Source organism: Lissotriton helveticus, chromosome 7 (genome assembly GCF_964261635.1).
Source record: "Lissotriton helveticus chromosome 7, aLisHel1.1, whole genome shotgun sequence".
Lineage (NCBI taxonomy): Eukaryota > Metazoa > Chordata > Amphibia > Caudata > Salamandridae > Lissotriton > Lissotriton helveticus.
Window position 1 is genome coordinate 1,480,158,398 of NC_136068.1, and position 24,721 is coordinate 1,480,183,118.

Genomic DNA, 24,721 nt, shown 5'->3' on the forward strand with positions numbered 1-24,721 from the left:
GCTAGAAAGTAAGTTAATTTACTTTAAAATGTGTTTAGGCAAACTATTAGAACCAAAAATATCATGGGACAAAATACTGTGTCAAGAATATCGAGGACAAAAATATTGTGAAGGCAAGTTTCTATAGGTAAGTAAAGTTTAGCTATATAGGAGGGTAGGAGCACTCTGCCTCACATCCCAGCACTCAATGTTTCCCAATTCATCATAGTAAATGCAATGCATGTTACACTTACTTCAGTAGTAGTCTTTATTTTTTCTCCCTTGTTGGTTCAGCCTGTGCTGTGTAACTCTAATCACATGTTTCTGGATTCATTCCTTCACCAGTAGAGAGTAACAAGTAATTGTTGGGGGTGCTGGAAATGCTGCCTAAAGCCTTCTCAGGTCTCTGTACCACTCACTTGATGCAGGTGCATAAACACAAGCTTGTCAGCTCGGTAGCTCAAGGGAGCCTTTTCAAATAGAAGGAGGGTCTGATTAAAGTTTGATGTACTCAACCTCATACATCTCTGCAGCCCTTGTGATAAAGCCTGCAATGTAATCTAGAGCAGCCCAAGCCTGTCTGCATACAGCCTGCTTGCAGCACTCGGTCTTACTCGAGCAGTGAGCACATAATATTGGCAATAATGTTGCCAAATAATTTTCATTACATGCACCCAATGTAGCGGTAGAGAGGTGAAAGAGACAGCTGTAAGAGAAATATAGGTGAGAGGTGTGAAAAATGGGTGTTGATCAGTGGAGAGGTGAGAGGGACACACAGGAGTGAGATCACAAAAAACACAGCTTTGAAATAGAAAGGGTACGGCCGGTATGTGAGAGTCCAATGAGTACAGGGTGTCACAGGCACAGGTGACAGACAGCTAAGAGAGACTGATTGGAGAGAAATTAATATATATATAGTGAGAGAGACATAAACACAAATGGGAGGACAAGTGAAAGAGACAGGGGGTGATAAAGGGGCAAACATGTTAAAAAAGGGAGATCTGAGAGTAGAAGAGCCATACAAGTAACAAAGAGGTGATATGTCTGATTAATTCAGCATTTCGTCCACCATTTGTTGCCACAGCACTTTTCGCCCTAGGTGGGATGAGTATGCCCAGACGAGGGCCCATGGCTCATTGTGTCACTGGATTCAAGCTAGCCTGGCTGATGAGGGGTGTTACCTCGAAACCGGTCTCAGGATGCTTGTTTTCAGTTCAGGGAGGACCCAGCTTGGCAGTTTGGGCTGGACTGTTCCCATGAGGAGCAGGGTCAAGACTGATTGGCATATGGCTGGATCCAAACTTGGGTGGCATAGTGAGAAAAAGAATGATGGATTTCACCTAAATGTCTTGACTGGGGTGAATTCATTTAGAATTCCGTCCTTCATTTGTGGCCAAAGCACTTTAGTACTAAGTTGGGGCACGCTTCTCCCATAAGAAGGACACAAAAATAGAATCAACCACCATAAAAAAACTAGAATATAATATACAATGGGCGAAGGGAAACAAGAAATTAAATAAGGGGAGAACCATTCTAAAAGCATTAACGGGAGTGATATCTACCTAGTTAACAGTCCTTTGACTTGCTTAAAAGAGGCTTATACATGATACTATACAGGTCTTCTATATCTTCAGTAACTCCCTGCCACCCCACACCCCCAATAACATTTTGGTTAGGTGTGCACTCATTCCCAGAATTCAGGCAGAACATGTTCTTTTGGGTAGGTACTGAGAATAACCTCAGGTTTAGATTTACTAACTTTGTACTCACCCAGAGCTTGAAATGTGGAGAAGATTTTAAATAATTTCTCCTGCACTTCCTTCTCGGGACTGAATATGAACATAATATCGTAAGCATATAGTTTTGCTTTTGCCACCTGGGTAATAGGCGCCTGGATAGGTCTATCAATTGGGATAGCTTGAGCAAGGTGTTCAATAAAAGCAAAAAAGACCAGTAAAAAAAGGACAGCCCTGTTTCGCTTCCCGTTGGACTTTAAATATGCCTGCCTAGGTTTCATTTAGAATTAGTTAGGCTTCTGCGTTATAATACATCCTTTCAGTCAACCCCCTGGTTTGGGCCGCAAAGCCAAATCTCTCTTGAATACAAAGAAGTGTTTCCCAGACCACAAGATCAAACAATTTTTCTATGCCCAGGAAAACAATCGCTGCCAGGACCCTCTAAGTAGCAAACACAACCATTTTTCTTATGAACAATGATTCTTCTACATTCCAATTGACTGTGTTTATTAAACACACCATTTCGTAATTTTTTTTAAAAGTCATTTTCAGTTCATAAATTGAATCAATGGCATAACCAGTTGTCAGTGCTAGCACTGTTCATATTTATGCATAAACCCCTATACATTTTGGACCAAATGTCCTTGTCGTTCACTGTAGTGAAGGAGATGGCTCGCCATCTCTGAGAAGCAGTCGCGGCCAGCATTAATCGCAGGTGGGTCGTGGGGGTAAATTAAATAATACATTAAAAAACGTACCTGTCGAATGTATACAGAGGGGAAATATGTGACCCATTGCCAGAAGAAAATAATACCAGCTCAGATGAAGAGGAAGAAGGGGAGTAGGGAAGGTTTTAAGGGGGAATGATACTGCGCAAATGCCTGAAGATCCGTAGTAACTTTTGTTGCAATATGAAACTTCAAATGTGTGGAATAATTCTAAACAACAGAAAATAATAAAAATTGTTTAAAAAAAAACGTACCTGTCCACCATCAGGGTCAAGCGTTTTCTCGGCTCCTAATCCTGCCTCCAGCAGGAACACAAAGCAGGCAGCCTCCCTCCCTCCCCAAAGCCAATGACAATGCTGCAATGGCAGTTTTGTGATTGGTGGGCACAGCCAGGGGTTTAGGGGGAGGCCAGTTTCTCCATGTAGGCTGCATTGCAGCCTGCATGGAGAAAGGGCAGAGTGCGCATGATTGTTTTGGGCAGCCCCAGAGGGCCGCCGCCGACCAAACAGTCATTGTGCCCTCTGGAGTGGGTACACCACTCCTCCGCTGCTCAGCCCTGCTCGCAGATCAGCTCGCCCACCCACAACCAAACCCTTCTGCTTATTAGTTATTACCATTTTATGTTTCTGCTTCTCACACTTAGAGAAAGAAATGGGGCGACGCCTCTCCGCCCTAGTGGAGGAGCCGCCCCGCTGAGACAGGAAGCATGCTTCACTGATGATTACATTAATGTTGTAACTTGGGAGATAGCTCAGCTCTGTGATGTCTTAGTTTGGACCTTCTATTTCATCAGGCAAAAGGCTCAATAGTCTGACTGTAGAGAATTTGAACCTGTGTAACCTGTGGGAAATCTTGACACTTTGAGGACTCCTGTAGGTGGAGGGTGGTGAAGAAGGATAGCATGGAGATGTAGGGGGCCCCCCTTACAATACCTTGCAAGGATGCTGAAGATGCAGTTCTTCCTGGGTCTACTCCTAGGTCCATAAGTTTGGTGAGGCGATCCTAGCCTCTCGATGTCCAGTTGCCACAGGCTTACTAGTCTCCTGGTACAGGGGTTTCATCAGTTTTCTCGTTTTGGCGGTAATTTGCCTTCGTGGTGACCTAGCTGCACTCCGATGACCCTCTTGGGTTGGGCCGACTCGGGTGACTTTTGAGCCTCAGGTTTTGGTCCCTTGGGCCGCATGGTGGGGAGGAGCAGTGATTTAGGAATCCGGGCTGCCAACTCACCCCAGCACGCTTCTTCAACTGTTGCGGCCCTGTACTCAGAACAGGAGGTCAACCAACTTGGCTCAGTATTTGACTTGTCCACGAGCAGGACTCAGCAGGCACAGTCCCTCTCCTCTTGCTAGCTTCCTGGTTCAGCAAGCATAGTCCAGGCAACCAGTCCAGCCTTTCTTTGTCGTCTCCTTGGTGCAGCAGGGCAGTCCTCCTTCAGTCCTCTTCTGCAGTCCAACAAGATCTCATTTCTAGCTTGAAAATGCCCTCAGGGCAGTCACTGTCAGTAGCCAATAGGCTGCTAGGTTCCCTACCTCCTGATGACAGCTTCTTGTGAAGTGTGGCATCTAGATACCACTGAGTGCTCTGTTCTGCCCTCTCTCAAGATGAACAAATTCTGTTATTGGTGTGTAGAGCTCCTTAGAACAACAAAGAGGTGTGGCCACCAAGGGGGTTACACGTCCCTGAAAAAAACAGTTTGACAACTGCCTTCTCCTCCTCCCTGTCCTGGGAGCTAGCCTATCAACCTAAACAAGAGCAGCCCCTCACCCAAGTGTTCATCATTTGTCCTTAAAATGGAGCTTCCCCTTTGAACCTTGCCTTTTGGGACATACCTGTGTAACACCTCTCCCCCATGCAGGCTTTTAATGTGTACTTTCCTTGGAGGTGTTTGCATGTTTTCCCATGAGGGCAGAAAGCTGTCTCAAGGGCGGACCCCATGTGCCACTGTGAGTGGGCACAGGAGACTCAGGGCAACAAAGTGGCTACTGTGTGAACATTGCACAAAGCAACAGGTTACATTAATTTTGACTTGGACATCAAGTCTAGCTTAATGTAACAATTTGTTTGATTCCTTACATTATCAACTTTAGTAGTCACAGTCAGAAGTTTGCTAGACTGACCTGTAACTCTGCACTCACCAATGGGGCTAGTAGCTTATCCTCAGTAAAAATAACAATTGCAGTTTTTTAAAGTTGGAACATGCAAAAGTACATGGTCCACTTTACAACACCCTGCCATAGAGCTTGTTAGGCCCTGCTTAGGGATGACCTACATATATTAAAAAGAGAGAACTGGGCTTTGCTATTGCTTTAAATAACAAAGTTGAGTTAACATTGCCCTTCCAGTCAGCAGTGGCACACTGGAAACCATGTTTTTCCTTTGTCATACCCAGGGTGTCACAATCAGTGCCACAGTCCATGGGGTGACCCTCTAATTTTTAAGCCCTAAGTAGCAAACACTAGAGACTTACAAGTAAGTTTGTTTGTGCCAATTGGGTATAAGCTAATCAACCATACACATTTCAAGGTGAAGCCAATGGAACTGAGGTCTGATTAGCAGAGTCAAAAAACCAGCAGCATCAGTTCAAAACTTTGGAGATGACCATAAAAAAGAGGCATTTCCTTACAATGTCCCACCAGTGAGAGGACCCTCAGGCCCTCTCAAAAGTTTGCCCCGTTTACCAGTATTATCGGCCAGTGCGTTACCTGTGTGAAACATCCCACTGCATCCTGTTAACTACCAGGCCTGCATAGTATGTTTCAAAGTCAGGAAGGCCAAATCGTTGCTATTCAGAAGGCAGTTTCAGAAGCTCTAACGTAACCCTGCTGTACTTCCCTGCCCATACCAACCTGATCAACAACTGATCCAGGTACTTGAAGGTCATTGCTGGGAAGGGGCACATTGAGCCATGTACAGCATTCATGCACTTGAGCGGCATGGCCATTTTTAGTGATGTGACCCTCCCCATTACAGAGAGTGGGAGCGGGACTGAATGTCGGATCCAAAATTCAGCAGAGTTCCTCATCCCTCCATAACCCTTCCCTGATGTATGGAAACTCATCTGTGGACTATTTCATCAAACACCCCAGTGGAAACTTGGTGGATTGATTTTTATTTTTATTTGTTCATAATCCTGTTATCTCATCAGATTTGTCTAGATTATCTAGTGTGACTGACGCAGAAGTACAGGAAATCATAAGTCGATTAATGCGCCATTGGCATACTTTAATGACACAGGTTGTGGTCTCTCACACTCTTACACCCCAACTTTCTAGATTATGCCTCATCTTGCTTGCTACCCTCTCCATTGTCAGTGGCAACAAAAGGGGAAGATGGTGGTGACACTGCTGGGTACTTCTCTCTACAATCCAGTCATCAGAGATCATCTCAGGTCTGAACCCTTGGAGTGAGTGTTGCAAAGAGAAACCAAATCCAGGCTACAGAATGTGGAGCAATGTTCAAGTTTGCAACAGCTCCATCGGGCAGTGCCAGTTGACAGTATCAAATGCTTCTTGATATCTGCTGTATTTATGGTGCATTCATAATTTTCAGCATTTACTATCCAAGCTCATCAATGAAAGGGTTTTGTACAGTGTACGGTCTACTGTAGTGCTTCCCAACATGTGGGTCGGGTCGCCAGCCGATTCTTGATGGGTCGTGAAAGTGCAAACAATAAATAAAGATGCCTTTGAACTCTGTATTTAGCACGTCATCTTTGCTGTGCATCAAATACAGAGGTCAAGTGTCAGGCTATGTCTCTTGACAAGTTGCTGCTTATTTTTTAACATGGAGACTGGTGTTTGCAAACTCCTCTTACATGCCAGTCAGAGAACAAAAAGTGAAGTGAATTATGGGACAATCTTTTCTGGAGTACAGAGAGTGTGTAGGTAATAGTACTTGGATGTCATTTTATTTGTAACATACAACAAAATGTAAGGTCCCGTAAATGAATGCTACACATTCTGCAGTTAGGAAAGCAAAATGGAGCACATTTTTTGTCATTCTGAAGTGTGAACAAAGCAAGGATTTTAATAGGATAGATAGTGACTGAACCCCGATTTCCACACATTATCATTTGTGTTTTGGATACTTTTATCAGTAAAACTGTATGTCTGTGCAAATAAGAAACCTTTACAATGGAAAACATGCTGTCTGTAAATGAGTGCGCTACCACACAAGGCTTTAGTTACATTCAAAAATCTCCCCGCCTCACGGCCATTAAAGCTAGGTAGGTCACGATCCATTGGATCTCTGTTCCAGGGGTAATACTGATGATTGCCTTCCTCTTCATGGCTGGCAGTGTCCCAACCTCCTCAACAGTTATAGATGTCATGATTGTCCTGATAAGTATTATGGCCTGGCTATGAGAGAACTGTGTGGCTTGAATGTACAGAGATGACATAAGACAGTGATAAAAAGTCTAACTAAATTGTACTATGGAGCAAGCAACAAGTTGCATGCTGAAGGGAAAGTATCCGTATCTCCTACCTGTTTTTAGGTCAAGCATTCGAGACCTCTTGTATTTACTTTAGTATATACTTATATGTGTATGTACTTTGTGGGCTCTGGAGATCAGCCCTAGGACTTATCTGCTTCCACTTAGGGACTTTTTTTCTGTTCAACTGGCTCTATTTAACTTTCTTGATAGAAAACAACCAGCAGAGGTCAGTAAAATACCAGAATCACTTTAGCATTCTCTAGATTCCAGTCCAAGGAAATTGTCTTCCACAAGCACCCGTAGGCAATATTATTTTTTTCAAATCTTTTATTTTCAGTGATATGACCACTGAAGGCCCTGATTTTATATTAAAAACAGAGCTTTGGACTATTTCCTGCTAAAAGGCAATATTTCTCTCCATGTGTTCCCATACCAGGCATGTCACGTAGTTTGATGCTTGCTTTCCCTCCATGTAAAGAACAGTAGATGTTTCAGTACCCAGGCTAATGTACTGCAGAGCTAAATACATATAGGGTCCTAAAGGCGAGACCGATTGCATTGCAACTGCTTATTGTTATGATAACCAGGGTGCTTGCAAGTTCCTGCTATAGTGCAGGATCAACTTTGTATGGGATTTACCAGTAGGAAAATCAGATATGCTGAGGTGACCCTATTGTCAATAACAGACTGAATGTATAAATTATTTGTAATACATCATTACCAATCAGGCTCTTTACAGCTCATGTTATTGATCACATCTGAATTGAACAAAAAACTTTTTTTCAATATCTTCTTTGAAACTGTTTGTAATACAGACGTCATGGGCTGTATTTTAATTTCTGTTACAGCTTGATAATTTTGATACTGCTGTTGAAATATTCCTGAGCAAAGTTGTAGTTTAATAATGAATTATGAATTATTGTATGGATTTTAATCTTATGATGTCAGTCATTTTTTTTCATGAGGACCAGAATCTAAAAAGTATTTTTTAAAGAAAAGTTTAGACTTTCCCTACTCCAACGTGGTTGCTTAGTATCTTTTCAAACATTGAGTTAGTAGTCTAGCTGGTGCACACATCTGACTCCGGTCAGACACATGCATGCTCTTCTGACAGGTAAACAGTCAGGAGGACTTTTCCAGCTCCCTTTAGAGCCGATTTTATGGTCACTAAGTGGGCTAGTGTTTCATCTACACTTTTACCATCTAGTTTGGCAATTGCTGACATCTCATGTCATTGTTGCTTAATACTCAGAACAAAGACCTGTGACTGTTATTTTTACGGAAACTCCCCTATTTTGGTGCACCATCGCTGACTGTACTGGTTGACTACTATTCTTCATGAGAAGTATGAGTTGATGTCAAGTGAGTAAACCCAATTCCCAATATTTTTGCTCACCTTTTATCGGCCATGAATTTAATTGAATTTGTGTTTTTGATTTAGACATTTCCTGATCGTCGATTGAGATCTTGTTGTACATGTTTGCTACACAGAAATTTACTGATCATCCCCACGCCACTCCCACGCAACCATCTTCTCAGCATTTATGTATGAGCCTTACAGTGTTCTAGACACTAAATGGGACTAGGTAAATAATTTGTTAAAATTATGACTACTGGAAATCCTTTATATTACGGGAAAGAGAAATAGTTGCTCTATTCAGTAATAGTTGCTTGCTTGTGGCACGCTTCAGCAGCATGTAGCCTCAGTTGTCTACAGCACCTGGGGCTTTAGGATGAGTGTTGGAGAGGAAAGATAGTGCTTGTAATTTGATGCGCACTTGCAGGTCATACATCACAAGGTACGTTGTCTCCTGTCACTTGGCAACAGAGAGGTTTCCCATACCATCTTGCTGTCTAGACTTTTGGGTCTACCTGTCGACTGGTTAATGTTTTTTTTTTAGCATACAGTGAGCTTTTGGCAGAAAGACTGTTGGGTGGTGACACTTTACATTTTAACTCCCACTTGGAGAGAGGTATCGGCAGGACAGAGAATCGAGTGCAGAGAGAGTTGTGCAGCACGTAGCACGGAGAGAGCCGTTATGAGAGCCGCAAGAGGTCCGTGAATGACCCGCGCTGGGCCCGGACCTGCGCCGGACTTTGCATTGAGAGCCCCTGGCCCCCGGATACTGGACGTGCTACAGCTACAGCCGCAGGGACCGCAGCAAGCCCCCGGTGAGAAGCAGCACGGAGTGACAGCTGACCGCCGGTAATCGCGGTATTGAAGGCGGCAGGGGGAGTCTGGAGCTGCGAGTGCTCTCTCGACGGGCGGGTAGCAGGTAGCGAGGGGGGGTGGCCAGGTGACTGCACCAGCCCCTACATCAGACTACACCAGCCTCCACTCCAGCCCCCCCAGTCTATCCCACGCACAGCACTGCACTTGCACCTGAACTCTCGCCCCATACACCAGCTCACGCCAGCTTCAGAGTATGTGAAGTATTTGAAGGCTGCCCAGAATCTGAGAGCCGGTGCGACCCCCACGAGCTGAAAATTGTGCAGAGTACCAGCTGGGTGTGTCGTGCGGACAGGAGCCGCAATCGTCAGGGCAATTGTGTCTGGAGGGTTTCAAGCAAATTACGGGTGTCGCCGCGGGTTTTGACTCCTGATCAGTATCTGGTCCCCGGATAGTCTTCCCGCTACAGGAGCAGCGGCAACCAGACAAGCTGCCGATTTAATACACAAGTAGATAAGTGGATAAATAAAAACACCAAACAACAGGAGCAAAAAAAAAACCTCAAAAGCAGCGGTCGCCGGGGGGGGGGGGGTCTTGCCCACCTTTTGACCCAGCATGTAAGGGAGGCAGTGGTGCAGTCCAGCGCCCGCTTCCTCACAACAACCAAGTTTCGCAGCAAGTAGTAATACAGGCTCCAGACACTGAAAGGCCCGCCCACGGACACTGCAAGGGGCAGGACTCGATTTCATACATTTGAGTCACAAGGAAAACCCCGCAATTACACACCCGGCCAGATCCCCGAGCTGGACAAAAAAGAACGTAAAGCGCGTTTTTGGGAAATGAGATCAGGGAAAATGCGCCTACCTGTGGAAAATAAAAAACACCAAAAAAATCAAGGAAGCAAATTGTGGATGCAACACCGCCATTGGAAATAGGGACCCGGCTAAACTCCAGGGAATGGTTGGTTTCAGCACCAACCCCAGAACAAACATCCTCTTCCAGTCGGAAAACCGGGATCTTAAAATTCTTTCATTTAAAGGATCCAATGGCAACGATTTACGCACCAACAGCTGAGGCATGCAAACTGCCAAGTCCTATTGCGCCTCAGAACGCCATTTGCCCACGGGCCAAAAGTCCGCAGAACTCAATAAACGACCCTTCAGGGTCTTCGTCTCCTTCAGCGTGTGTGGCTCCCCCACCTAAGGGAAAACTGGAATTAGTAACCGCCCAAGTGCATCACTCCACCACTTCTATAGTGTCTAACGGAAACATGGGAAGCGGAGTTAATAAGGCCCCCATTGACAATCCCTCTCCAAAGGAAAACCGTTTGATTCAGAGCAAATGTACTACAATCACGGAGTTGGTTGAAGCTAATGACCACACAAAGGCAATCAAGGGCTTCCAGGAGGGAATCACTGGTCATGGCAATCTTTTCAACTCATCTTGTCAAGAGGGGGATCCATGGTTAAAACCCCTTTTTTTACCAAACGATACTCAACTCGTGGAACTAACCGAGAGAATAACAAAGTACATCGACTCTCAAGGGAGAGCCCCACGATCAGAGCAGGGGTTTGAGGATCGCCATTTAAGTTCTGGCATGTTGGTGTCAACCCCCGTTGCTATGTGGCAAAAAACGACCATGGAAAATCTTCCGTAAATAATTGCACCATTATGCCAACAAACCAACTTCACTCTAACCAGGCTGCACCGATCTCAATTTCATCAGGGTGCACTTCGGATTCAGAACTTAAGGATCCAAGCAAGCTCCAAAAAGACCAGTCATCCACCACATGGTTTCAAGCCTTGTTGAGCACTCTAGATCAAGCCATAAGGGTGCTAAACTATCAGTCAAACAAAATGGAGGTCCAGATTCACCTCATTACATTAGTGGCAGGTCACATTTCGGGTATCAACGCAAAACTGGATTCCCTATCCTCGCTCCTAACAAATGGGGGAAAATCAGAGGCCACCACCAGCCCATGCAATCAACAGTGTAGTTGTGGATGTGGAAGTATACTTGATAAACTAGCAAGCCTTCCGGCCATCCTGATGGACATCTTAGGAGAGGTAAAACAACCCCGCAGCCACAGTCAGGAGAAAGAAAATAATCTCAACCAGGATAAGTTACTAACGGTCAAGAGTAACTACGCAAACGGCGCAAAAAAAGAAAATCAACTACGGATCAAGACCAATCCTTAAAGGAAATGGGTTCAGGGAATCAAGCCTTAGTCATTGAAGACACCCTGTCTTCCCAAAAATCTTTTACTGAGGACAAACCCACAAAGAGGCAAAGGAAAAAAGCAAGAAAGGCTAGGCTTAAGTTCACAAGGCAACCAAACACAGACCTGGGCAACATCTTTCCCATATTCAAAAGTAACATTCACGAGGATAACAAATCAAAATCTCCAATCGGTTTACCGGAGGGAGAGAAGATTTATACCTATTCATCAGACAAATCTATTACATTAAATTCACCTAGGGAAGGGGGCCCCAGTCAAGAAATCAAAGATCTCCCTATCCAGTCAATAGGAAACACGAGTCTAGCTCTGACTACTGGTCTCAACTCCCACAGAGGATCAAGTTGGAACCTGCAACATGAAGGGCAGGAGCAGGGTAAAGTAAAATCAAAATCCATACAAACGGAGGGTCTTGGTGGCTGCAAGCTTGATCTTGCACTAGCTCCGACAAAGAAAAGTAAGGACATGAAAAGTACACCTAAAATGGGTCCCCATCAGGACACGATAGTCAGTAACGCGCAGGCTACAGGCACAACAGTTGAAAGAAATCAATATGAAGTCCCCGGGGAAATAGCAGGCCCAGGATTTAAAACTGCATTAACCCCCTTGCAAGTCACAGTTTTTGAAAAGGAACGCTAATGCTCGCTATCCCAAAGGACGGCGTGCACTGATCCAATAAAGTCATCAAATGCAGTACCAACACATAAAACAACAAATTCAGCAGGGGTAGCACCGGTAGTGCATGGACAACAAACGATCAACAAGAGGCTCAATAATATTCAACCTTATAACCAGTTGTCTTTCAATGCAGATCAAAGAGCAAAGGAGCTCGCCCAATGGTCAGAACCGTTTTAGTTCAAATTAACTTTCATCCCGGAATACCCAACCAAGGGGCCACAGCACACTCTCAATCGAGGTAACCTGTTAAAATTATTTAACGAAACAACAGCTCTAAAAGAGATAAAGTCACAGGACATTTACGCCGTTGAATTTCAACCTAATAAAAACAATTCGGACATAGAGGAAACCGTTACAACCTGGGCCTCAAGAGACTTGGTTGAAAAGATATACTCGGTAAGATCTCAGTTTGACCCATGGGGCATTTCCATCATAAAACACACGCGCCCAAGGTATCCATATCCCTTGCAAAACAGCATGTGCACCCAAAAAAAGGGAAACGAAAATATAGGATGTCCAACCACCTGTTTGCGAGGTGCCCGGGCCTCCTCGCCAGTACCTTCAACGGTAAGGATTAGGACCCCCTCGTCAGACACCCCGCAAGTATCTGGCCATTACGTCACGGATAAAACGGACTGGTCTTGGATCCCCATGGTCCTTAGTAATAAATCTACCTAACCCTGACCCAAATCTGGCAATACATAACAAGAAGCTCCCTCAGAACGTAATAAAGCCAAGAAGTGTTTCAGTTTGTTCATGGAACGTGCACGGCTTCCAAGAAATGGCGCATGATCATGCAACGCTGGCCTTTTTTCTACAACAAGACATAATCTTAATCCAGGAGTCATGGAAGTTAATACCCACTTCTATCTCAGGATTTAAAGAACTCCATATATTTGCGGAACGCCTCTCAACCTTTGGGCATCCTCGTGGTGGCTTATCGACCTATATAGCCCAAAGATATAATTGGTTATCAGAAGAGCTGGACGTGGGTTTAAACTGGGTTCAAGTGACTAGAATTTCGGAATCTTCGCCAACCGGGACTCAATTGTGGCAATTTATAATATTCAATGTCTATATCCACCCAGACAGAAAGACACAAAAAGAGAAACACGCAAGCTTACTAGCATTAATCAAAGTAATGCAAAGATCCTATTCGCATTGTCCATTGTTTATCTCCAGGGACTTCAACAGTGTTCTTATCGGGAAAAATAAGGACACGGCAAAGACGTCAGCAACCAGCTGTGGAAAAAAACTAGTAGCCAGTCTAAAAGAAGCAGGTCTGTCAATCCTGAACGGCAACAAAAAGGGGGACAGGCCGGCAGGCGTCACTTATTTGAGTGGTAGGGTTAACTCCATAATAGACTACACTATTGTAAGCAACAAACTACTTCCCGTTACTGACTTATTCAAAATAATACCACGAGTTGAAAGTGATCACCTCCCCCAAATAACAAGTTTGAATATCGCACCCATCATTGCGCCAAGAATGACCTCCCTACTACACCACGCTTCTAAGTTCAATCTAAAAAAACTAAAATGGGGTGGTGAAGGGTTGGGCAGAATTGAGGCCTTCGTGAAAGCCCAGCTGGTTAATCTAGGGATCCAAAAAGAGGAAGAGCGAGTTTCCAACTGGGAGAAAATGATACTGGATCTACTGCCAAAGTTCCCAGCAAGGATGGGGAAGCAGAGTAATGCCAATTGTAAGAAGGAGCCCTGGTTTAATATAGACCTAAGAGCTAAAAAAAAAAAGTCGCAAAGGAGGTACGAGCACTGGCCAGCCCAAAAAAAATATCGGGGCCAGTGACAAACAAATCTAACCTAAGGGAAGACAGGAGCATCTATAGAAAGGCCGTGAAGGTCCCAAAGTCCTCGAACAAAAGAAATAATTTAGAACAAACTCCTAATTGCGGGTAAACACCCTAATAGTCGCGACTTCTGGGGAATTATAAACGATCTAAATCAAAGAGCAAAACTCCAACAGGAAGCAGGGGTCGGAGCAGATACTTGAACCCGTCATGTGCAAGCTTTATACAGAGAAATAGAGCAAGGCCCCGAGAAAGGTTTATAGGCTACACTTGAAAGTGAGGATAAATAAAATGGAACTAAGAATAAAGAAAAACCCGAGTTCGAAGAAGACTCAAAGGGGGAAACTGAATTGGCTCATTTAATCAACAAAAAAGAATTAAGGTCGATCATATCAAGATTGAAGTCAGAACGAGCTGCAGGCCCGAATGGGCTGCCAAATGCTATCTTTAAGCACGATCCGGACATGTGGTTAGAGACTCTAACTCTCTTATTTAACCACATATATAAACAAGGAGACGTTCCCACATCTTGGAAAGGCAATATTATCCACCCGATATTCAAGCATGGAGATCATTGTAATCCAACAAATTATAGACTGATATCCTTAATTGATGCGGAGGCTAAGCTCTACGCCTCCTGCCTCCTACTTGAGCTGCAAGTCTGGATAGGAGTAACCAAGATAATTCCCAAATATCAAACTGGCTTCAGGCAAGGAATGGGAACAATAACAAACTTAACTTTTCTGTCACTTCTAATGGACATCGCGGTAGCCAAGGGAGCCCCGCTGTATGCCTGCTTCATCGATATCAAGTCTGCTTTTGACCGGGTGAACAGAGAGCGCTTGTGGGGTAAATTAAAAAGTTGGGGCCTGCCAAACCAACTTTTACAAGCTATAAAAACACTATACCGGAACACCTGGGCAAGAGTGAAACTGGGTAACGGAGGCAGTACAACCATGAGCATTCCTACGCATCAAGGTTTAAAACAAGGTTGTGTATTAGCCCCTACTCTGTTTAACCTTTTTCTTTCTGACCTCTCAAGTGTGATGGAATCGGCAGAAAATCATCCTCCATTTTTGGCCAACAACCCAATATATTTCTTGCAATATGCAGATGATATAGTACTGTTGAGTAAAACACCTATCGGCCTACAGAGAGCCATTACCAAAAAACTGACATCTTACTTGGATCGGGAAGGGCTGGAATTAAACAAAGATAAAACAAAAGTGGTCTGCCTAGTAGATCCGCAAAAACTAAAGTACATATGGACGGCAAAAGGGGAAATAGTGGAAGAACAAAGGTCATACAAATACCTGGGAATAATAATATCAAAAGGTGGAAATCATAAGGAGCACAAAGCAGCAATTCAAGCAAAAACCCAATCTCTGATTTTTGCGTATCGATCTTTAAAAGGAAAAATTGACTGCCCAAACCACAAGCACCTATTAAAGTCATGGCAGCCCAAATTATGCCCACCTTATCATATGGTCTAGTTACCTGGTGTGGTAAGGAGGCCGATTTTCTAAATGACCTACAGATTAAAATCTACAAAGCGGTCTTTAATCTCCCAAAATCCGCCTCAGTTTCCCAAGTCAGGCTTGAATTTGGACTGCAAAACCAGTATTTCCGGAGTATGAGCGGCTTCGTGAAAATCTGCAACAAACTTCGATCCGCAGAACCAGATACAATGGACTGGCTGAGTTGGGAAGAAATCAAACAACGGGCGGAGAACGATTCCGGGAACACATGGGGGAAGTACCTGAAATACTGCGTGGAAAAGCTGAACCTGGAACTAGCCTGGAAAGCGGGGACAGATAAATCAACCCTAAGCAGACTAACTAACGGGGCAGCGAAAAGGAAATCCTTTTTGGAGGACAAACATTCTATTGCAAATCGTCGACAATGGCTGGACCATCATTAACTCTTTTATAACACTGAAACCTCTTGCATATCTTACATCCCATTTTAACGGTCACTTAAAAAAAGCTTTTATAGACTATAGGATGGGCATGCATGTCTCGAAGGATTTACTACCCTCTTGGAAACACGCTCACCAGTCGGAGCAATGTCGACTCTGTGGGTATAAAAGTGAAACTCTAGCCCATCTTTTCTGTGTATACCCGGCACTGATAGGACAGAGACGACGATATTTGAAATCCATTTTTAATTAGATGAACATTCGCTCCTGCAGACATGCTGTTACAAGCTGGTTGGGAGGTTGCTCCACAATGTGTCAAATTTCTGGCTGAGGCTAGGAAATGCTTAAGAGAATCAGAGCAGGGGAAACATCATGACGAAGGACAATCAGGGATACCTTAATTCCAGGGTCTCAAACCAGGATAAGAAAAAAAGACCCTGAGACAGACTGAGTAATGCCCGAGGAAGTTCCTGTTATTGCTCTTTGATCTGCATCATTTTTTTAATGGCATTTGATCTTGAGAAGTATTAACTTAAGACATTTTATTAACTTGCATTGTTATTTTATTATGCAAATTTGTAATAATTTTAATTAATTATGCAATAAATTCTTTGTTGTTGTTGTTGTTTACATTTTATTATGAGAAAGCACAGCCCGGTAATATATGCTACAAAATATTTGTAAGCATCCATGTCAGAGTCAATGATGTTTCGATCCTGATAGAGATATGGGATCATCATCAGGACTCCTAATGGTGGAACCCAAATTAGAGCTTAAATTTTTTTTTTTTTTAAGTAAGAAAAGAGGGACTAATATGTAGGGTTAAAGAATCCCATACATAACTTGCATATGTTTGAAGCCAGAGGAACTATATGGAAAAAAGAAAAAACAAGAAAACTGGAAAATATGAAAAGAGTGTCCAAAGTGGCTGAAAATTGGCCCAGAAGGAAAAAGCAACAGATAAAGTAAATAATGGGGACAAGACTCATTAGATACTAGGGTGTTGGTTGACCCCGGGTCAAATAAATGGTGTCACAAATAATTGTTGATCTCTAAAAGGTTAGAAAATGCTCAGTGCGGTGAGATGGAGAGAGTGAAACAAGGAACCTTACCTACTCTTACTTATTATATCCATCCCTAGGTAAAAACAAATGATTAAAGATTTGTACTCTACCTTTCACAAGATTTTAATGGCAATTTACTGATTGGCCTTGCCTGCTTCTCTGCCGTCTTACGCTCGCCAGTGTCTCTGAGAACTGGATAAAACTGTGTCCTCCAGAATCTGTTCTTTAAATTTGCTTTGTATTTAGGAATATACTCTGCAGCAGCAGCTCATGAGTGTATCACCAAAGGTTTGTGTTGTTATCCTGCTAAAAGGTTGGACTAAGTCATGCATCTACACTCTCCCAAGAGGCTGAGATATAGGACTGCTATGTGGAAGAAGAGATACAGTGACCCAGAAGACAGACCCATGTCCCAGCTAACTGAGAAATGCATATTGGATGATTCAAGGAAGAGACATTGCCCTAGAGTCCCTATACTTTGCAAATCTGTCGGCCAGGACCGAATCTTTGGAAAGATCATCTGTGATAAATTCATGGCTGAATTATGACTAAAGGGGCTTATTTACAATATGCCTGCACTGTCGAAGCGCCACTTTTCTTGACGCTCCGGTAGCGCAAGCCTCTCAATCGTATTTGAGGCCAACCAAAGCCACCTTGTGTGGCTTTGTATGGCCTCATAGATATGGAGTAAAACTACCTCACTCTGCATTAAAGAGGCATTCCATGGGTGTTGTGGTGGGTGTTTCCACGCAATACCCATGGAATTTGACGCTGTCCCAGATTTACATAATAACATAAACCTGGGGCAGTGCCAAAACCTTACACCTCCCCAGAGCAGGAGTAACGAGGATTTTTTTTTCATTTCTCCTAATTTTTTCCTCTTTCCATGTGTGCTGCATTTATTCTTACCATGCAGACACACTTGCACCATGGTACAAGGGCGCCTCCTTTGGAGCAAAGCAGGAAAAATTGCACCAGTGCAGGGGAAAAGGACAGGAATGCACCGTATTTCATAAATACAATGCATTCCTACCCTTTCCTTTTGATGCAGGGCAGCGCAGCAAAGTGACTTACTGCGCTGCCCTGCGTCAAAAACTTGCAAATGAGGCCCATAGTCTTTATCTAGGAACCCCCACCCCCTATAAATTCTTATCTAGACTGCATTTCACGCAAGATTCAGGGGTTTGACTTGCCATGGGCTTGAGGAGAAGTGAACTTGTCTCTTCTGCTTATGTCAGATTATGCTGTTTTAAGGTTACATTTATTAGATAACATTGGAGTTCCTGTTTAAGTGTATAAAGCCAGTCACTAATTTGCCACTTGAAACTAATGACATTGCCAGGGGCATAGGAGAAGATGAAACGAGAAAGTTACAGAATTTACCAATCTAACTTCCAATATCCTAAGATACACAAAGAAATGATGCTCTTACCATCAGCGCCGCTAATTCTGTGCAGTTCTTACATAGTGAAGCACTATTTACCTCATCTCATCGAGCTGCAGTTGCAATTGGCTGGAGGAGGGTGGTTCACTGAAGTACAACTGCCCTCTCAGTTCTAGGGGATATCTCGTGCTAAGCCTTCATGAGACCCGGGTAACTCTCAAGATATGATTTACTAATGTTTGTAATGCCTTTTTAGCAGAACCAGCCCTCCTCTGGTGTAGTAGTCAGTGCCAACGCTTCACAGCTGTTCACATCCTTAGGATTATGTATGGCCAGTTTGATATGAGCAAGAATCCAGAGGACTCTGATTGCTGTACAAGATTTGAAACATGCATGTGCCTAGGCTATGCCCCTGTGTACCCAGGACTGCTAAACACGACCCTAGCTTGCAGCTTACCTATGTAGATGGTGCCTTTGTTGTCTACCTGCGCCCTCTCACCCACGAAGATCTCGTGTGCCATGCTGTGGGTGTCTTTTAATAGGGGGGCCGGCCAGTTAGCTTCTAGGAAAAACGTTACGTCGCTGTCAAAATTGGCGGCAATATCTTTCCAGCAGAATATGCAAGGCTCAGTGGCTGATTTAAGAAGGACAATGCACAAGACTCTGAAGATGGACATTTTCGGCCCTGCAGTTTACATGGCCTCGCCCTGTTCATCTGACGCTGTCGTACATTTCTTCACGCTCCCTGTCTCTTGCACGTTCTAACTAGATGTAACATGCAAGTGATATTATGACCTCATAGAATGCTGAGGGAGGAGTAGAGCGTAACAGCATTATAGGTGGGAATGAGGAATGCTAAGAAACAAGGTGTTAGATGGAATCTTGAATGAATCCCAGACACTGGCCATCGCTCGGCTCCACATTCCAGTCTATCATTTTTTGTCCACCATACCAGTCCACACAGAGGCCAGCCGTATGCAAATCAGTACTAACCCTGATCCTCACGGAACATCACATTCCAAAATGCCAGGCTTCTACAGACAGGAAGACGAGCAATATCAGACTGGTTTCAGCAAATTGGGGCCTCGCCGTTAGGGCGCAGATTGAGTCCTATTGCACAGTGAGCACAGAACCCACGTCTAGGCATACCCGTTGTACTTAGGGCACCAACTGCAACAAACACAGAGGTGACAGAAGGAGGGATAAGAGCCTGAGAGAACTGGGTACTTTTCTTTCCTTTGAACCTTTGCCAGTTATAAATGAGTGCCCTAAACACACAGATTTAAAGATTCGTACAAGCAATGAACTTTGTTAGTTTTTCTGTATGAGGAAAATGCAGGCTTGCTTCATTTCCATACCCGGAAATATTACATGTGTGAGTAGTCCTACAAAGCAGTGTCTGTCGCAGGATCTCAGGAGGACTCCTCAAAACCCTTGTGAATTCCAGGAAAGTAAAATAAAATGAGCGAATTGTATGAATCTGGGAGTGTTTTTATCCGCATTGCCAGTCAGGATTTTTGTGACTTAGGCCCCTAAATATTCAGAGGGCCAAATTCACAAAGGTAAACTTACACTTTAGAGTTATTTTAAGATTTCTTTAGTATTCACAGTGTTACTAGTAGTATCTTTATGACTTCAGAGTCTCCGCACCCATGGCGGAGACACCCCACATAAAAAAAGGCCAGTCCTATCTTTTTATATGCGGAGTTCTCACCACAAGTGCGGATACTATTAAAATGTGTGTGTGAATACCAAAACATCTTCTGACGTGTTAGTTCACCGTTGTGAATCAGGCCCTCAGTGTCTTGTTTTTTCACACTTATTCTACGTTTTCAAACATACTGTATATCTATTTGTCAGAATTGTCACAGTTGATGCATCTGCAGTGAAATATTATTTACTGGAATATTGTGAGCTTCTCTAAAGACAATGGAATGTCTCAGGGTCAGTAAGGGGTGGTACTGCCATTCTCTCTCCAAGGTCCAATGTTTGTGTTTCAGATCTCCCGGTTTAATTTGGAATATTCTGCCAGTGGTATTGTTGTATTGAAGACAGACACTTCAATATATTTTAATGTAGGTTTATTCCTTGAACAAGCAGGTACACTGTTGATAGGTGGTCATTCAGCTTCAACTGAATCAAAGTGGAATATCTAGAGGAAGGTGGAATACTGTACACTACATTCTATGGAATGTGGAATGTGTATGGTTAAAGGTACATTACGAATTATACAACATAACACATCCCCCTTTGGAACGCAACATTTTTAAATAATACAATAATCAATTGAACGCAAAATTTAAAATAATATAATAATCATTAATTGATTATAACATGTATCATCCTTTTCCTTTGAACTAAATTAACATACAATTTTGGAAATATAACAATATATTTTGCACTATAATGGAAAATTTTCTGATATATAATCAGCTAACCAAACAGGAGGCTGTTTTTTACGTCTAGAATTCCTGTTAGTGTTGGAAGTTTCTTGACTGTCATGACCTGAATCAAGGACTTTAGGAACATTTAAACTTGTCACTGGAACTTGATCAGTTAAATCTGAAACACTAGGAATTGTTAAATTGGAGTTAAGAGCAACTTCACTGGAGACATTAACATCAGATGACTCAGTAGAAATTGATGATGTCAAATCCTCCAAGTCAAATAAATTAGAGGATTTGCCATAAGAGTGTGAGGAAACAGAATTTGGTAACTTGTTTTTGTTTAAAGATTCTATAGGATTATAACATTTAGCTATTCTTTTAAGATTCCAGACCCGTCCATCAGTAAGACAAACAGAATTATTCATGACTTCCACTACTTGCATAGGTTCAAAAAAACAACTTTCCTCCTTTGGAGTTTTATTAGGTTTTTTAACTCTTACCCACTGACCTACCACAATGTCAACATCTTTAACATTGTGCTTTGAATCATACCAAGTTTTACTCTTTAGGTGTGAAGCCAGGTTCTTTTCTTTTATAAAATCTTCAGACCAATTAACAACATTAGTTTTGAACAACCATCCAGGAGTGAATTTTGTTCGTGGATTTCTGCCACGCATAAGAACAAAAGGAGGAAACCCTGTGGCATCACAGATAGATGTTCTGTAAGACCAAACCATTTTTAATACTTGGGTTTCCCAATCTTTGTTACCAGCGGACATCTGAATGGTGTTTTTGATGACTCGGTTGAAAAGCTCAACCATGCCGTTGCAGTTTGGGTTGTATAAAGCAGTGGTTTTGTGTTTGATACCTAATCTATCGAAGTACTCTTTAGCTTTATTGGACATAAACTGAACGCCATTGTCACTCAATAAAACAGAGGGAATACCTTCCAAAGTGAAGGAATTATCTAAGAACTGTAATACTGTATCTGTATCTGCTTTATCAACTATCCTTACAAAAGGCCATCTTGAGAAAAGATCCATCAATACTAGAATATACTTTTGATCGTTTCCAATGGGACCCATTATATCAATAGCTGTGTGTTCCCATGTTGAATTAGGTTCTACCATAGTGCCCATAGGAGGTTTGCATAAAACCAAGGATTTATCAGCAGCCTGACATGATTTACAATTTCTCACAAATTTATCTATATCTGCATCCATTCTAGGCCACCAAAATGAAGTTTTCACAGTGCGTTTGGAACGTACAATGCCAAAATGACCTTCATGGCATAAAGCCATGATAGATGAACGCAACGTTTTGGGAGGAATGACCCTTTCACCAAACCAAATATTACTTTCCCTGATACTTAGATCAAATCTGACTTCCCAAAAGGATTTCAAAGGATGTTTGTTATCCACTTTTTTTGGCCAGGAACCAGCTAGGTATGATCTGACTGATGTTAATTCATCATCTTTAAGGTATTCTTCATCCCACTTATCTTTCACTATACCAGTACCTTCCAGGTCTTGTACATATGCAACTTGAAAAGAATTCCACAACTCATCTTCACATTCTACTAGTTGTTTGGGAATTCTAGACAAAAAATCAGCTATGCAATTCTCTTTCCCAGGTACAAATTCCATCTTATAACAGAAATCTTGTAACTTGATTGCTAGTCTGGCTACTCTTGCAGAAGTATTAATGGTTCCTTCTGTGGTTAAGACTCTGAGTAACGGTTTGTGATCACATCGTAAAATAAATTTTGTTCCCCACACAAAAGCTCTAAAATGGTTCACAGCCCATACACATGCTAAGGTTTCTTTTTCGATGGTTGAATACTTTTCCTCAGTAGGTGATAAAGACCTAGATGCATAAGCTACTATTTGTTCTTTTCCATTTACACCAACCTGAGACAAGACAGAACCCAAACCCTTGATGCTGGCATCAGTAGTAATAATGGTTTGTGCTTCAGGATTAAAACTTTTCAAAGAAGCAATGTTTGTTATGCAGCTCTTTATGTCTTCAAAATCTTGTTCACATTCTACAGACTATACAAATGTTGTCTTATTTTTCAAAAGTTGTCTAATATTATACGTTCTGGTTGCAAAATTGGGAATGTATTTAGAACAAAATTCAGCTAAACCTATGAAGGATCTAACATCATCTTTCCCTTTAGGAGATGGAGCGCATTTGATAGCATCTATGAGATTAGGCTTAGGTTTAATTCCTTCACAGTCTATAACATGACCTAAATAGGTAACATGATCACTGGCAAATACACATTTTGAAAACTCAATTGTCAGACCTTTTTCTTCCAAAATGCTCAAAACGTCTTCTAGAGTTTTATCATGTTCCTCCTTGTGTTTTCCAAAAATAAGAATATCATCTTGGAAAATTTTTGTGTTCTTTACAGTGGAGAATAACCTGTGCATTAAGCGCTGAAAAACAGCAGCTGCTGATGCTAAGCCGAAAGGCATTCTCTTAAACTGAAAACAACCTTGTGGAGTTATAAAAGCGGTGTATTGCTTGCTATCTTTAAATAAAGGAATCTGGTGGTATGCGGCAGATAAATCAATTGTGGTGAACCACTTAGCCCCATCGAGCAAAGCTAACATCTTATTTATTTTTGGTAAGGGAAACTGATCCACTACTATATTATCATTTAAATGGCGCAAATCTACACAGAGTCTCAGTTTTCCGTTTGCACGTTTTACTACCACCAAAGGAGAAATCCAAGCAGATGCCTCAATAGGTTCAATGATGTCAGAGGAGACTAATCTGTCGAGTTCTGACGCCACATCTTGTCTTAAGGCAATGGGGACACTTCTGACCTTATGAATTTTTGGAACAGCTTTATCCTTTAATATTATTTTATGTTCAAAATCTTTTAGTTTGCCAATTGCCTTCTGAAAGACAGAAGGGAATTTCTTTAGCAGTACATCGCCAGTTTTTGTCCCTTCATCCATTACAAGAACCTTTTCTACAGAATTTGGATCAAGAATTATGTGTAAATCACCTTGATCTTTCCATCCTAAAACTGATGGTCCTTTTTTTGAAATGTATAATTTACCATATGATTTGCGATTTTTGAATTCAAATTTTAACCAACGATAACCTATGATATCAATTTTCCCCCCATTATAACCTTCTGGGTCAATATCAGGAGATGATAAATTTGAACCAATTCGGTCAATAAAATTGCTACGCCAAACGTCCTCATTTATAATTGTGTAAGGCGAGCCAGAGTCGGCGTAAACTTTAACATTCACACCTCCTATGTGCATCCAACATTCAGGCTTATTGTCAACTAATAAACATCCATCCTGAATATTGAGAAGGAGTTTCTTTTTTAGGACTACTGCATATTCAGAGGCTTGATCATCACCACTGGAAGAGTTGTTATCAGAGTCAACATCTTCTTGAATACATTTGACTGTTTTAGTCTTTCTTCTACATGCTTTGGTATAATGGCCATACAGACCACACGCACCACATTTACTTTTTTTAGCTGGACATGATTTAGTGAAAGCTAAATGCTCAGAACTCCCACATCTGTAACATTTTGGAGTCTCGCCACCTATTTTAGGTTTTGTCCAAGTTTCATTCTTTTGTTTGAAATTGCTGAATTTTTTATAATTGGAGCTAACTTTGGCAATTATATCTTTTGTAGTGTTATCGGATTTCAAGGCACTGGCACACCTGCTGGAGGTTTCAGCTTTACGAACTAAAGCTAAAATGTCATCTAGACAGGCGTCACCATTCATCCATAAACGTTCTTGAATTGCAGGATTGTTTGCGTGCATGACCACTTGATCACGAATTAAATCATCAAGTAATACACCAAACGCACAATCATTCCCCATCTTTTTTAACTCACCCACATAGTCATCAATATTTTCATTCTTGGATTGCTTTCTCTGAAAAAATTTATACCGCGTAATGCCAATACAAACCTTGGGGGCAAAATACTTATCTAAATTTGACAGAGCAATAGTAAAAACATTACTGTCCCCAGCCCCAACTGTAGGTTTGTTCATCTGATTGTAGCACTTAAGACCTTGTGGACCTAAAGAGTGTAAAAGGATGCGTTTTTTCTGTTCTGCTGACATTTTGCCATCTGAGTCCACAGTTTCCATGTAATTTAGAAAGTAGTCCTTCCACTCCAACCATTTCAAATCTGGTGAAGAACCTTTG